Source organism: Lontra canadensis, unplaced genomic scaffold, assembly GCF_010015895.1.
Source record: "Lontra canadensis isolate GAN:19392208 unplaced genomic scaffold, GSC_riverotter_1.0 scaffold15, whole genome shotgun sequence".
Classification (NCBI taxonomy): Eukaryota; Metazoa; Chordata; class Mammalia; order Carnivora; family Mustelidae; genus Lontra; species Lontra canadensis.
In genome coordinates, this window is record NW_022631009.1 from 24,158,917 (window position 1) to 24,173,188 (window position 14,272).

At 42.8% G+C, this 14,272-nt stretch overlaps 1 protein-coding gene across 2 annotated transcripts in view; it reads left to right on the forward strand.

Annotated features, from left to right (window-relative positions):
- The window catches only part of PLEKHF2 (pleckstrin homology and FYVE domain containing 2), a 72,033-nt gene that overhangs the window by 2,282 nt on the left and 55,479 nt on the right, over window positions 1-14,272 (forward strand). The window contains exon 2 of one of the 2 annotated variants that reach the window (XR_004382806.1): window positions 3,373-3,926. The exons of the other annotated variant lie outside the window; for it this stretch is intronic. The gene's annotated coding sequence lies outside the window, so the exon portion shown is untranslated. Of the gene's footprint in view, window positions 1-3,372; window positions 3,927-14,272 lie in introns of those variants that run through there. 2 annotated transcript variants of the gene reach the window in all.

Consider the following 14,272-nt stretch of genomic DNA (forward strand, 5'->3'; position numbering starts at 1 on the left):
TTGATTAGGACACTGTAATTTAAGCCCAAAGTGGTGGGGGTGGGTTTTCCAGTCCTGTGAATCAGATATCCAGTTTGCCTAAGGGAGAGACAGAGGGTGAGGTAGTGCCTAAGGGAGAGACAGAGGGTGAGGTAGTCTCTGCGGGGCTTTGTTCTGGCGGTTGAACACAGACCAACACCAGACCTTCAAGAACACTGTGCTTGCCAGTCTGTCTTTGAAAACATCTCTAGAAGCCGTTCAACTGACTCTCCAAGAGAATTGCTTACTAACCTGATTATTTTTTAAATGAGATTAAAAGGCATTTCTTGACCAATCTAATTCTGGACAGTAGACATGAAGATGAAAAACTTTAGAAAAAACAAAGGTTTCCTCTTTGCCCCTTGCTTTTGTGATATTTGTCTCCTCTTTTAGTAAATCAACAGACAAAGATTACCAGATGGCTCTCTGGGACCTTATTTTTGAGTCACTTTTACATCCTAGGTTCAAATTCCACTTCTATTAATTTTTAAGGCATCTGGTAGTTTGGGGAGAAGAAATTGTATTATCATTTCTGTAACTAAAATGTGGCAACCTTGCAGAAAAAGAAATCAGGGCCAAATACGCTGACCATCAAGACCCAGGGCCATGTCCTGTTGTCACATCATCCCCTCTTTAATTTGAGGAAAGCTGAACTTGAAAGTTAATGCTTAGCCAGATCCTCCTGCCTGGTTCTCCACGCAGGCTGCCAAGAGGATTGGTGCTGGGCAGCCAGCCGGAGAGCAGTTACAGGAGGCTGGGGAGCTACCCTCCCCCCCCAGGCAGTTTTTTCTGTGCTCTCATGCAGAAGGAGGAGGGCTGCTGGGGACGCTCGTTACTCATTCACCACACCCACTCAGAACCCGGTCTGAATGGGTTCGTGTTATTATTTGTTGGCAGATTCTGCCCACGTCCCTTCAGGGTAAACCCTGGCATCTCTGAAGCTGGCTTTGTCTCTCACCGCATTGTTGGGTTCCGGCTGAGATTCTGCATTTTGAGGTCCTTAAAGAACTTTGCAAAGTAGAAGGGACAAGAGAAGAGGCAGTCACACAGGACACACTGGTTGTGCTATTCGGACCAGTCCATCCAGTTCCAAGGGACTCCCACATCTTGAATAGATAATGAAAGGTTAATGCGCAGCTGGTACCCATTGACCCGCTACCTTATCCTAACATGCTGGGTAAAGGGGGGGCGGTTCCTAAGAAGGGCTTACAGAACACAGGGATGATAGGAATGACAGCTTTACAGAAAAATTTATGCTTGCAAATATTACACTTATAAGCCAACGTAGGCTCATTGATGGTAACGAAGTTACCACTCTGATGCCCCGTGTTTACAGTGGGCCACCTGTGTGTGGTGAGGAGAGGGGACATATGGGAACTCCCTGTACTTTCCACTCCATGTTTCTGTGAACCTAAAACACTTTTAAAAATAAAGTTCAGGTGGGACACCTGGGTGGCTCAGTTGGTTGGACAGCTGCCTTCGGCTCAGGTCATGATCCCGGAGTCCCGGGATCGAGTCCCGCATCCGGCTCCCAGCTCCATGGGGAGTCTGCTTCTCCCTCTGACCTTCTCCTTGCTCATGCTCCCTCTCACTGTCTCTCTCTCAAATAAATAAAATTTAAAAATAAAATAAAATAAAATAAAAAAATAAAGTTCAGGGGCACCTGCGTGGCTCAGTCATTAAGCATCTGCCTTTGGCTCTGGTCATGGTCCTGGGGTCCTGGGATCGAGCCCCCCATCGGGCTCCCTGCTCAGTGGGTAGCCTGTTTCTCCCTCTCCCTCAGCCTGCTGCTCCCCCTGCTTGTGTTCACTCTCTCGCTGTGCCTCTCTGTCAATAAATAAATAAAATCTTTTTAAAAATAAATAAATAAATAAATAAATAAACTATAAATAAAGTTCTTTAAAGACTAAAAAAAAAAGAAAAAGCTGCGAGATCTCCCCGTTCAAAGTAATTTCAAAGCCCAGCCATTACCCACATATACAATGAGGATGAAGTGAAGTGAAATTAAATACCCTTTGTCTTCAGGCAGCAGCTAGTTGATGTAATTTAAAATACAAGTGTTAGGGACGCCTGGGTGGCTCAGTTGGTTAAGCAGCTGCCTTCGGCTCAGGTCATGATCCCGGCGTCCTGGGATCGAGTCCCACATCGGGCTCCTTGCTCTGCGGGGAGCCTGCTTCTCCCTCTGCCTCTGCCTGCCATTCTGTCTGCCTGTGCTCGCTCTCTCTCTCTCTCTCATAAATAAATTAAAAAAAAAAATACAAGTGTTAGATTTAAAACTGAAAATCTTAATACTTACCGTTAATTAAACATTTGGGGTACCCTGAACTAAGCATTCATCTCATGGGCTTCTTAAAAACAGCTCTGTCAGTAAAATGCTATTATTATCCCCATTTCACAGGAGAGGAAACAGGCTTAAACTGGTTTAAAAAAATTGTGTCCAGTCACACAACCAATAAGCAAGCAGCTAGGAAATTAGCATTAACTCAAGGAAAAGCTGAAGGAGAAGGGAAGTCATCAAATATTTTTTTGCCTGAAAGAAAAAAGAAAAACAAAATAAACACACAAAATTTTAATTAAAAATGGGAAAAAAACCCACAAACCCTTACTCTAAAGGATAAACAAGCTATAGTTGACAAGCTTGGATGAAGGGGGAAATAAAAGAGTAAATACAGGGACATAGAGAGTGGGTATCATTTTCTAAGCTAGTAGGGGGGAGGGTGAAAACAATTCTTCCAGGAAAAAAAATAGAAGCTAAGTTTGGGGAAAGAAAGTAAAAACAAGCAAAGGAAGGACATAAGAGAGGAGCGAAAGAAGTATTTTGAAAGGGTGGGATAAACTCATTTATATAACTTACATATTAGAATTAATTGGTTTCAACAAAATAACAGTCCTTGGTGGCATTGAATGGGCAAATGCTTAAATTGCTTAAATTTTAAGCACATCTGCCTTTGGCTCAGGTCATGATCCCAGGGTCCTGGGATGGAGCCCCAAGTCAGGCACGTTGCTCAGGGGGGAGTCTGCTTCTCCCTCTCTCTTGCTCTCTCTCTCTCAAATGAATTAATAAAAAATCTTTTAAAAAATTAAATACTTAAATTCAATTATATGTTCCTTTTTTTTTTTTAAGATTTTATTTATTTACTTGAGAGAGAGAGATAGCGCAAGCAGGGGGAGCAGCAGACAAAAGGAGAAGCAGGCTCCCCACTGAGCAGGAAGTCCAATGCAGGACTCCATCCCAGGCCCCTGGGATCATGACCCAAGCCAAAGGCAGATGCTCAACTAACTGAGCCACCCAGGCGTCCCTCTATTATGTGTTTCAATAAAAAAAACTTTAAACAGCTTTTAGTTTTTGTTTAGTATAGCTGCTGCTGCCTGCCCTCCGTCTCCTAGAGCTTAAGTGGATGTCCTGCTGTCCCTCCATTAGTGTGTGGCCTCTGGTGGGGTGAGTATCTCATTATGTGGTGCTTAAAGATATGTGTAGGGTACACTGTGGCCCCAGACGCAAGCCAGTGGCTTCACCTGGTGCTTAAATGAAGAAACAGCCGCCTGTTCTGAAACTGAAGGAAATGCTGTTTGCCCTCCTGAGGCTGTATCCTGGGCTCTTCCTAAAGGATCTTCAAGAGTCTGAACTTTGCAGGATTTTTGCCACGTGAGCTATTGTAGAATGTAACCTCCATGTACGGATGGACTTGAGGGGCAGCTGTCCTCCCACTGCCCACCCAACTGCGCCCAAACCCTAGAACCAGGCATCAGGAGAAGCCACACTCAATATTGGCAGTGGGTCTCCCACTCTCTGTTCTCTGCCTTAAAACATTCATTTCAAAGGACACCTCTTCATTTCAGCATTCTTTATCGAAATTACACCAAGACCTCAATCATCCCTATCAACAAATACCACAAGGAGCTTGTTCAAAGGCATCTGTCTTACCACCTCAGGCAAGTCATTACCCGGGGTCTCAGATTCCTTATCTGGACACACAGAGAGGCTCAGATGACCTGAAGCCCCTCCAGCTACAAATTTCTATCATTGTGTTCACCTCCTGCCTCACAGCCAGCGACAGCTGGAGTTAAAAAGAACTCGAAATCTCAGATTCTAACCAATGTATGAACTTCGGATATGCTACCCAAGATGGACCAGTTCACGCTCAGACTTAAGAACATACACACTTGCATGCCTAGGCCCATGCAGGCGGCCTCCACCCCCTACATCAGACGCAGGCAAACACAGCTGTAGCTTGTAAACAGAATAAGAACAACAGTCTCTATCGCTGCATTGGACTCCATGAGAACGTCTTAGGACCAGCTGATGATAAGGAGGTCAGCAAAATGATCCGTCCTTTATGGGTAACTTATACAGACTTCTGCTGTTAGTATTACGAAATAGCAAAAGGAGGTGCACCTGGGTGGCTCAGTTGGTTAAACAGCTACCTTGGGCTCAGGTCATGATCCCGGAGTCCTGGAATCAAGTCCCGCATCAGGCTCCCAGCTCCACGGGGTCGGGATCTGCTTCTCCTTCTGACCTTCCCCCCTCTCATGCTCTCTCTTACTCTCTCCCAAATAAATAAATAAATAAATAATCATAAATTTTAAAAAATAGCAAAAGGAATAAAATAGTGATGAGCTAATATTTAATTGTCGAGCAGTCACAGAGAAACCCAGAGTGAATTCAGAATGTTTAAACTTCCAAATTGCTCACAACTCTCAGAACAGCACATCAGTCACTCTGTGAGTTTATCAATCCCTGTAGCAATTCAGAGCCCCACATCCTACCTTGGGTCTCTACTTAGATTTTTATTCCAGTTACCTTTTATTTCTCTAGTCTATCCTCGTGTTTCTGAATTACTTGCCCGTGGATTTTTAATTAAAGGAGTCAAGGCATGAATAAGTTTATAAATCAAGAATAACCATGTCTCATTTAAGGATTGTCAGGTGGTGAGGTCCCCGCAGCATCAGTGATGTGCATTACTTGGTTTCTAAGTGAATTTGGGGTCTTAGATCAAATGACAAGAGATTTAGTACAGTTAATCATCACCGCTTATAAAAAAGGAAGCGTAACAAACAGAAACTGTATCTATTTGTTCACGTAGGTCCTAAAAAGCAAATGTACAAAAAGAAGATCTGTTCCACAGTATTTACATGTTCCTGTTTAGAGTGGGGTGGGGTGAGTGCAGCAAGGGTCAAACCTCAGCTTTCCGAAGCCCCCCCGCCCACCCCACCCCCCATAGCCTGCGTAGCCAGTCTCCACCGTGGCACATCCCCAATCAACCTCTGAGCAGCTGCCGCAGGGCCCCTCACAGTCTGGCCCCGCCAGTCACTCTTTCACGAACTCTACGTCTCAGCCCCACTGAACTACTTAGTCATTGGTTCCTGGTGGTGTGAAAGTCCCTCTTCCCTGCACATTTGACCATGCCCTTCCCTCTGTGGGAAAATCTTCCCTCTCCAGTCCAAGGAAGGCTGCCTTCTTCTAGAAATACCTGAGTCTTCATCCCCCTACCCTCTACTGAGGGACTTCTGAATTCATTCTTCGGAACATTTGCAGCCAGCCAGTCCTTCCCAGCACTAGATTCCTATTACCTTTGGCCAGTGGCCAAAATGTGAGCCCCCCTGGTCATCTCTTTGCCTATACTCTAACCCCAAAGAGCTTTGAGCTTCCTTGCCAGTGACCACCTTCCCGTTGCTCCCTTCCCTCTGTAACATTTACTGAGCCCTCTAGAACTTCATTCGATGTAATCTCTCTCTCACACACCATGATGTCACTACTGGGTCCTCCCTCCATCTCCTTAGGCTAAACGAACCCTAGCTCATTCTTGCAAAGACACCATTTCTCCTTCATAGCCTTCCCAAGGAGATGCCGCTCATTCTCCCTCCCCCAAGAGACTATATGCAGGAGTTGGGAGAACCCCAATGTCAGCTCCAGCTAATACTAAACTAGCCTTTATACTACACTCTGTCAATGTCAGACATCGACCTCCAAACATTCCCCTTCTTCATTCAAGGAGCCTTTAGCACTTCGCCCAGCCTTCCTTTCCACACCAAGTCCTGCCATTATCTTGGGTAGCTTCAAGATCTTAGTTCTGTTGATCTCAAAAGAATGTCCCCTCAGTGCCACTTAAGCCATGCTTCTCTTGGCCACCTCCCAAATCTTGTCATCACTCAGACTTGTTCTTGCTATGAAGTCTTAAATCCAACAGCTTGCTCTGATCATAAGCCACCACTTTGCATTTCAATTACCATCCATCTTTTATTTCAGCAAGACCTTTGGTATCTTGATTCCTCTACTTTCTCCTTCTCTATCAACCTATTTTTACTTCAAATCCAGACTCCATGACACATCGAATTAATCACTGTCTTCCAAATACCCTCAGCTCCATGGCTACATTCATTATCTTTCCACCACACTCTCCCTCAATAAATCTCATGTACTCCACTTGGATCTTTCTGGCATTTAATTTCTTTTTCTACATAAGATGTGAAGTCATTTGCTTTGCAATTTTTTTTTCTTGAGGAACCTGTCATCTCTGTATTTAATTTTTGGAGCTAGAGAATTATCTTGACATAGATATAGGTATAAAGCACTGCCAAAAAAAAAAATTTTGTTTCTGATACATGTTTATAGCATTTTTACAATGAGATGTTTCCAAAATCATGACAGCCACATGCTCTGAATATTTATTATGTGGGGAGCATGGGTATTAGAGCTTTGTGGATTCTCATTTAACCTACCCAAAAATTCTGCAAGGTATTATTGACCCCAGCTCGCACATAAAGAAACTAAGACTGAGAGAGATTATATAACCAACAAGATTATGCTGCAAATCCACAATAGCCTGGGTGGGAATAGAATTCTGGTTCTGATGGAAACTAAAGCCCATCTCCTTTCCACCCGTATTGCTTCTCCAGTGTGGGAATTTCTGTACCCATCCAGTTCACTGATGGGCTTCTTAGCAGTGCCCAATGGAGAACATTAGTTAAGACATGTAAAAAATACGCAACATTATAAGGCAACAGCTAAAGCACCAGAGATTTTCCCCCAGAATTGGAGTTATGGATGACATCTCTTAAAGAGATTTTTATTCCATGCCCATGCCATATATTTTTTAATATTACATAATTTCTAGGGCACCTGGGTGGCTCAGTGGGTTAAAGCCTCTGCCTTCTGCTCAGGTCATGGTCTCAGGGTCCTGGAATTGAGTCCCACATCGGGCTCTCCCCTCAGCAGGAAGCCTGCTTCTCCCTTTCTCTCTCTCTCTCCCTGCCTCTCTGCCTACTTGGGATATCTGTCTGTCAAATAAATAAATAAAATCTTTTTTAAAAAATTACATAATTTCCTTTGTTGATGTGTACTGTACCAAGATTTTGTTTATAAAGTCTTATTATAAGGGAATCCTATTAAAAAATCAGCTCCCAACTTTCTTTTTTCCCCCTAGAAATAACAGTGATACCAACTTTCAAAGCCCCTATTTTCCATACTCTAATCACCATCATGTTCTGCGAGAAATTTCTAACATCTTGAATTTTTCTTCAACCATACAGCCTACAATGGGATACTGACAAAAACGTTAGTAGTCACCGGAGGAAAATTTTTCTGCATACATACCCTTGTAATGTTCCATATTTTTTGTAGTTACCAACTGATCAGTTTTGCCCTCTGCCGCCCTAAAAACCAGCCATAAGCTTCAACAAAGAGGCAGCTTTTGGTGTCTCTGTTCATTGGAAAACAGAGAAGTGGGTCCTCTGAATGTAAATAAACAAATTCCAACTGTCCCCAAAGAGAAGTTAGTAGAAAAGCTTTTCCTCCTGCCCTTTGGGAGGACTCCCAAAGCGATGCGAAGTCTGTCTAAAGTGAGTTTTGTTTTGTTTTTTTAAGTGAGTATTTTTACACCGGTGTGAGGAAGGATTTGAGTAGCCTAAGTAAGAAATCTGGAAAGAGGCAACAAGGAGTAGCAGAGACATTCTTCACCTCTGCTCGAGTAGATTCTGTTTTTTCCAAAGTGCATTTTGAAAAGGCAAAACCCGTTGCATCTTCTTCTGCAGAGAGGCAAAATCAAGAAAAGGCCCCTGCTTGGCCAAGGCAAGGGCACCAGAATGATGTGAAGTGGCCTACATGCCTTTGGAAGGGACGTCCCTGCGGTGGGCTCATCCTTCCAGCACTTGGAACACCTGGCTGGGTGGCCGCCAATCCCATCACACCCACAGAGCTGGCCTGTTAGACAAGGATGGATGCCTGGCCATCCTTAGCACCCTTGGTGCTGGAGAAATTAAAATATCAACCAACGGCAGAGCTTCCTTTAAGCTTGCAACGCTTTCTTAAAGAAAATACTGTATGCATGCGGACTCCTAAGACATTTATCTTTCTCCTAAAAGAGGATGGTCTAGTGGACCCTGTGATGGCATTCAGTTCAATTACTAGTTACTGGGCACCTACTCTAGGTCAGGCACTGTGTGACGCACTGAGGCTAAAAGCATGAACAAAGCAGCCCTCAGCCTCATGGGTCCCCAGAAAGCCCAAGAAACAGACCACATAAAGCGACTCTAGACGGGGCAGATCAGACTAGCAGATGAGCCCAGTTCTGGTGGGGGGTGGGGTTCAGGGAAAAGAGGGGCGGGCTACAGGGAGAAGGCTGGGAAGTGGTCACTGTTGAGCTGGGTTTTCTCCAAAATGCCAGTGCCAGGAAGCAAATCTCAGTCTTTCCTTTGAAAGTTCCCCAGTTCTAAGAACTCACACAGGCCTGGAAAGAGCTACATTCTTTAAATACATAATATCCTAATTAGTGGCCATCCTTGGAAGCCAAACAAAGCAGTTCAGAGCTGACTCCAAAGCCACTCATCTGATGACAGGCTAGGACAGAGAATGACTTCAAATAAGAATAAGCCCTGACTTGGCTATGTTTTGCTAGCATCCCACTTAGGAGCATTGCCTAATTTACTCACTCCTAGTTTGTTTTTTGTTTTTTTTTCTCTCTTTGTCATCCCAAAGCAAGATAAGTCTATCTTCAGTCGTGTCCAAAGGGAAATCTTAACAAATTCATAAAGTAAAAGATGCAGGTTAAAAAAAAAAATGCATGTAAACTTGACCTTAAAAGTATCATTCTGTTTGATTCCAGCAAGTGAGCAAAAGTTGTTGGATCCAAGTCAAATGTTTCCTAGCAGGGCCTAGCTTCCTCTTGGTCTAGAGGCCAACTTTATTTTTTAAGTATGGGTTACTTAAGCAAATGTTCATCCTTCAGAATAGAATTATAACCTATTAGTTGATTCTAGTGTAGGACAGTAGACTACATTTCTTCTTTCTTTCTTTTTTTTTTTTCTTAAGATTTTATTAATTTATTTGACACAGAGAGAGAGAGCTTGTACAAGCAGGGGCAGTGGCAGGCAGAGGGAGTAGCAGGCTCCCCGCTGAGCAGGGAGCCCAACTCGGCACTCGATCCCAGGAGCCTGGGATCATGACCTGAGCTGAAGGCAGATGCTTAACCCACTGAGCCACCCAGGCGCCCCTGTAGTAGACTACGTTTCTATCTTGAGCTGTAACATGCATTCATTCCAAAAATTTCTGAAGCACAGGTTATGTACATAGAGGAATTCAAAACTTGAGTTCTCTCCACCCCCTCTCAATGCCTCACACCAACCTTATTTTCATCATAGAACTTTTACTACCTGATATCCTATTGTATGATGTACTAGGACATAAACTTCATGAGGGCAGGTCCTTCCGTTCCTTTGATTTCTGCTTTGATCGCTGTTATAATCCCAGAGTCTAAACAGTGGCTGGTAGAAGTGCTTGATCAATGAGATACTTGCTGGTTCATTCAGGTGAATGGATGAGTCAGCCATTGTGCTGTGTAGTTGACATAAGTCTACAGAACATAGTAGTAGCTGCCTCATTTCTATATAAATAAAGGAGCTGGAAGGTCTTAGTCTAGGGCTGGATGGAAGGCATGCATCTTTACTCTGGTTTGTGTAGCAAGCACATTGTTTCTACTTAGATCATGGGTTGACTTGGGGTGATTTGGTGCAGCGAATAATGGAGATTATGGAAAAGCAGCTGAATTTTACCACTAAATGGGTAAATAAATAAAAGGATAAATGTGCTTGATTGAATAAGTATGAAAGTTTCTAAAATAACAATACGGGATCCTTTCCCTTGTGTCACATTTAGTAGGGTTAAATAGCCTCATTATGATAAATATAGTGGATGCAAAACATACATAAATGAAGTGTTGAAGAAGCCCCAGAAAATCAGCAATTAAATGAAAAAGACAGCTGAGGATATTGAGCTGAAGCTTATTTTAAGAGTAGGAATTTGCTAATGTTGCTTATTTGCAAAACTCTTTGGCAGTTCCCTCAAATACCCACAGAGATTTCCCCAACTTCGTGTAGCCTCTTCAGGTTAGACATAGCAGTGTGACTTTGAGCCAGTGTGCTTGGGTTCACACCATGGGTTGGCTGGTTATTAGCTGTGTTAACTATGTTGCTATCCCTGCAAGTCAAGGATAATAATAACATACCTATCTCACAGGGTTCACACGAGAATTAATTGACTTAATGAATGTGCTTAGAAGAGGGCCTGTCATACAGAGCAACATCAAGTGATAGTTGTTACTATTACTGTTGTTGTTATTAATGGAATCACGATTATTGTTGTTATGAAAAGCTTAGTATGCCTAGAGTTGAAAAAAAAATTACTCATTATGATTAAAGGCAGTTCCAATTTCCATCCTAGGCAGTGAGGTTAACAGAGTTCAAACGAGGACCCATGCCAGAGGGAAGGAGAGTTTTAACCATCCAGCTAAATCTTGCCCCTAAAGTACATACCACTGCTTTTAATGGAAAGGGAAGTTAAATCGAATTATTCCCATAGATACAACATGAACTTAGCTAATAGAAGCATTACACAGGAGGGAAGCTCCCCATGAAAATAAAGAATTACTGCATCCTTTGTTGGTAATGGCATAATTGGTAAAAGATAAAAAATGGGAAAACCTAAATGTTCAACAGTAGGAGATATAGACTACTATATAGTCACTGAAATCATGGTATACAACCTACTTTCTGCCTATATGGTTGACTCCTGGTTGAAAATCAAGCTTTTGGAAATCAGTATGCTCCTGAAAGAACTAACTTCTAGAACTTGAAGGCATTTATGGGGGAGCCTAGGTTCTGATGACTGTAAAGTTCTTTGGAAAATCCTGCAATATGGCGACTCATCTGTTGCTTGCGGGGGATCTCTAGGGCTCCTTTCATTCCCACCACCTACTTTGTTTTCCAAAGTCAACTCCTAGACTGGAGTAGAGGCTGGTGGGCTGGTGTCTATGGCTGGATTGGAGAAGAAGCTGCTGTTGCAGGTGTTTGAGACAAGAGATTCCTGGGGGCTCCTGAATCCACTTGTCTGCAGTTGCTATGAAACATTAGAAAGGAGAGAGGAGGCCCTTTATTTCCTACTGCTCCGTGTTTGTAAAGGGTTTTTTTACAGGTGAGAACAGCTGATGCTTTAGTGGTAATATTCCGATCTGGAGTCTCTTCTGCTTCTCCAGGGTGAATTCTCTTAATAAATTTTAAAAAATAAAAGTGTCTATTGCTACATCTTGAGTGTTCAGAATTGGGAAGAGGTGATAGAGCACTGAACCATGAAACAATGAACTGGAGGCAGTCAGGGGGCAAGGTGTGAAACCTCATCTACCACAGCCTCTGAGACAACAAAGGGAAGAGATAAGAGAAAAAGCAGAGAAAATGAGGTGGGCAGTGGCTGCGGACAGCTGAAAAACCCCATACAGGTGCAATGACCACACTCTCTGGGTTAAATATTGGTGTTCTGAGTACGAGGACGAAACCGAACGTTATTGGAATATTTGGAACTTATGGTTTCCTCATTCTACAAAACCTTAATGGGAAATGAGACAGGTGGTGTCCCAAGAAGAAGAAAACCTAGTAGCTGTGCTTGGGAAATCTTGAGGAAGTTGAAAAGTAAACTGACAATTTGAGAAGTCTGAGGAAACTGGAATTTGAAGAGAGATGTTTAAAATTATTTTTTAATTTAAAAAATGTTTATAGTAGAAAAGTTAGAAAATACTTTTTAAAAGCATGAAGAAAACAAACTATCTGCAATCCCACTACTGCAAAATAGCAACTCCTGGTATTTTGTTATATTTTCTTCTAGTTGTTTTTCAAGGATTTTTTTTTTTTTTAATTAGAGAGAGAGAGAGGCACTCACTGTGTATGAGCACATGCGCGCACACACACGTGAGTGGGGGAAGGGGCAGAGGGCGAGGGACAGAATCTCAAGCAGACTCCCTACTGAGCTTGGAGCCCAACATGGGACTTAATCCCACAACCCTGAGATCATGACCTGAGCCCAAATTAAGAGTCACTCAACCGACTGAGCTACTCTAGTGCCCCTTTTCTTCTAGTCTTTTAAAATTGAATGTGTAATTTTTAAAAACTGTAGTAAAATACACATAACAGAAAATTTCTCATTTTACTCAGGTTTAAGTGTGTGGTTCCATGGGATTAAGTAAACATCACCACTTCCAGCTCCAGAACTCTTTTCTTCTCAAAACACGGGAACTCTGTACCCATGAATCAGTAGCTCCTCATTCTCCCCTCCCTCCACCCCCTGGCAGCCACCATTCTACTTTCCGTTTCTGTGATTTTAATTAAACACATAAGTTTTATCTAAAATTAAAATTATACTGTATATAGTTTTGTGCCCTGCTCTTGTTAATTAATATTATATCCCTCATACTGTTAACTTAGTCTTGCCAATGTCATTTTGCAATAGATTCTATACAGATGTTTCTTCCTTTCTTTCTTTCTTTCTTTTTTTTTTTTTTAAAGATTATTTATTTATTTATTTATTTGTCAGAGAGAGAGAGAGCGAGCACGAGCGAGCACAGGCAGACAGAATGGCAGGCAGAGGCAGAGGGAGAAGCAGGCTCCCTGCAGAGCAAGGAGCCTGATGCGGGACTCGATACCAGGACTCTGGGATCATGACCTGAGCCGAAGGCAGTCGCTTAACCAACTGAGCCACCCAGGCGTCCCCCTTTTTTTCTTTTTCTTTTAAAAGTGTGCATATTTGTACTTAAACTTAGTTTTATAAGTGACATTCTGTTGAATGTCTTAAGTGACTCCATAAAATTAACAGATATTGCAACGTGTTCAGCAAAACAAGATTAGTGTTGTCCCATGGGGTCTTCTTTTTCTACTTCAATAAAACTACACTTGTTAGAACAGAAACAAAAGAAAAATACCTAATCTAAGTTAATTTTCTGAGACCATCTTAACACAATACACATGTATGCCAACATTCTACATTTTTTTCCTAGTATAATTATATACAGAGTAAAAGAGAGGATTATAAAACATAAAGGAACCCCCAGGTTCTTATAACACTCTCTTTCCTAGAAGAGTTACAAGAGTCTTGGCCTCATTTCCACGTTTCTTTTTTCTTGGACCAAATTTAGACTAAAGAAGAAAAACCTGGAGGGTGGTTACTTTTAACCTGAAATGATTACCAAGAAGAAAACTTTTCACTTTTGTAATGTGAGAAGAGGAAAACAAGACAATCTTCCTTTGGAGGTCCCATCCCACTCCCACAACCCCTTGGCTTATCTGTTAAGGTGTCAGTGGGATTTTCTGTATGGTTTCGGGATCGTTGGGTGGCAGGCACTGGGTCATACCCTTCCCTAGGTCTGGAACGCCTCTCTAGAGGAAAAGAGCCAAACTTACAGTTGTGGCAAAAGGGAAGTAAAAATCCCTGAATCCTAAAATCCTATTTCCTCCTAGGGCCTCATTTCCCAACAAGCCAAGCCCTCCAGGGACTATGAAAGGAACAGTGTTTTTTTCCTTTAAACCTTAGAAAATACAACCATGCTGAATCAGCCATATCCCAAGCTTATTGAAAAAGGCCGTTGCTAATGGTAGGATTTCAGCTACATCTGCGCTTTGATGTGCAGACCTCAAAGTCTTTAGTACCATTGAAGCCTCTCCTCTTATTTGTCAGTGTGGTGGGGGCACCACCCCAATCCAGAGAGACCCATTTTCCTTAAAAGCTGGCTCCACTCTCTGGCCGTGTTCTGAGGGGTCACCACCGGTTCTCCTGGGCTTCCGGCTGGCCAACAAAAATGGCTGTGCTCATCACGCCTGCCTGCACATTGTCTGCACTCCTTCACTTCCGCTGCCTGGTCGAAACTTGCATGGTTCATGCCAGGGTTTGACTATGAGAGGAGCATGCAGAGGAGAGAGCCTGTAGTGATGTTGCCTAGAG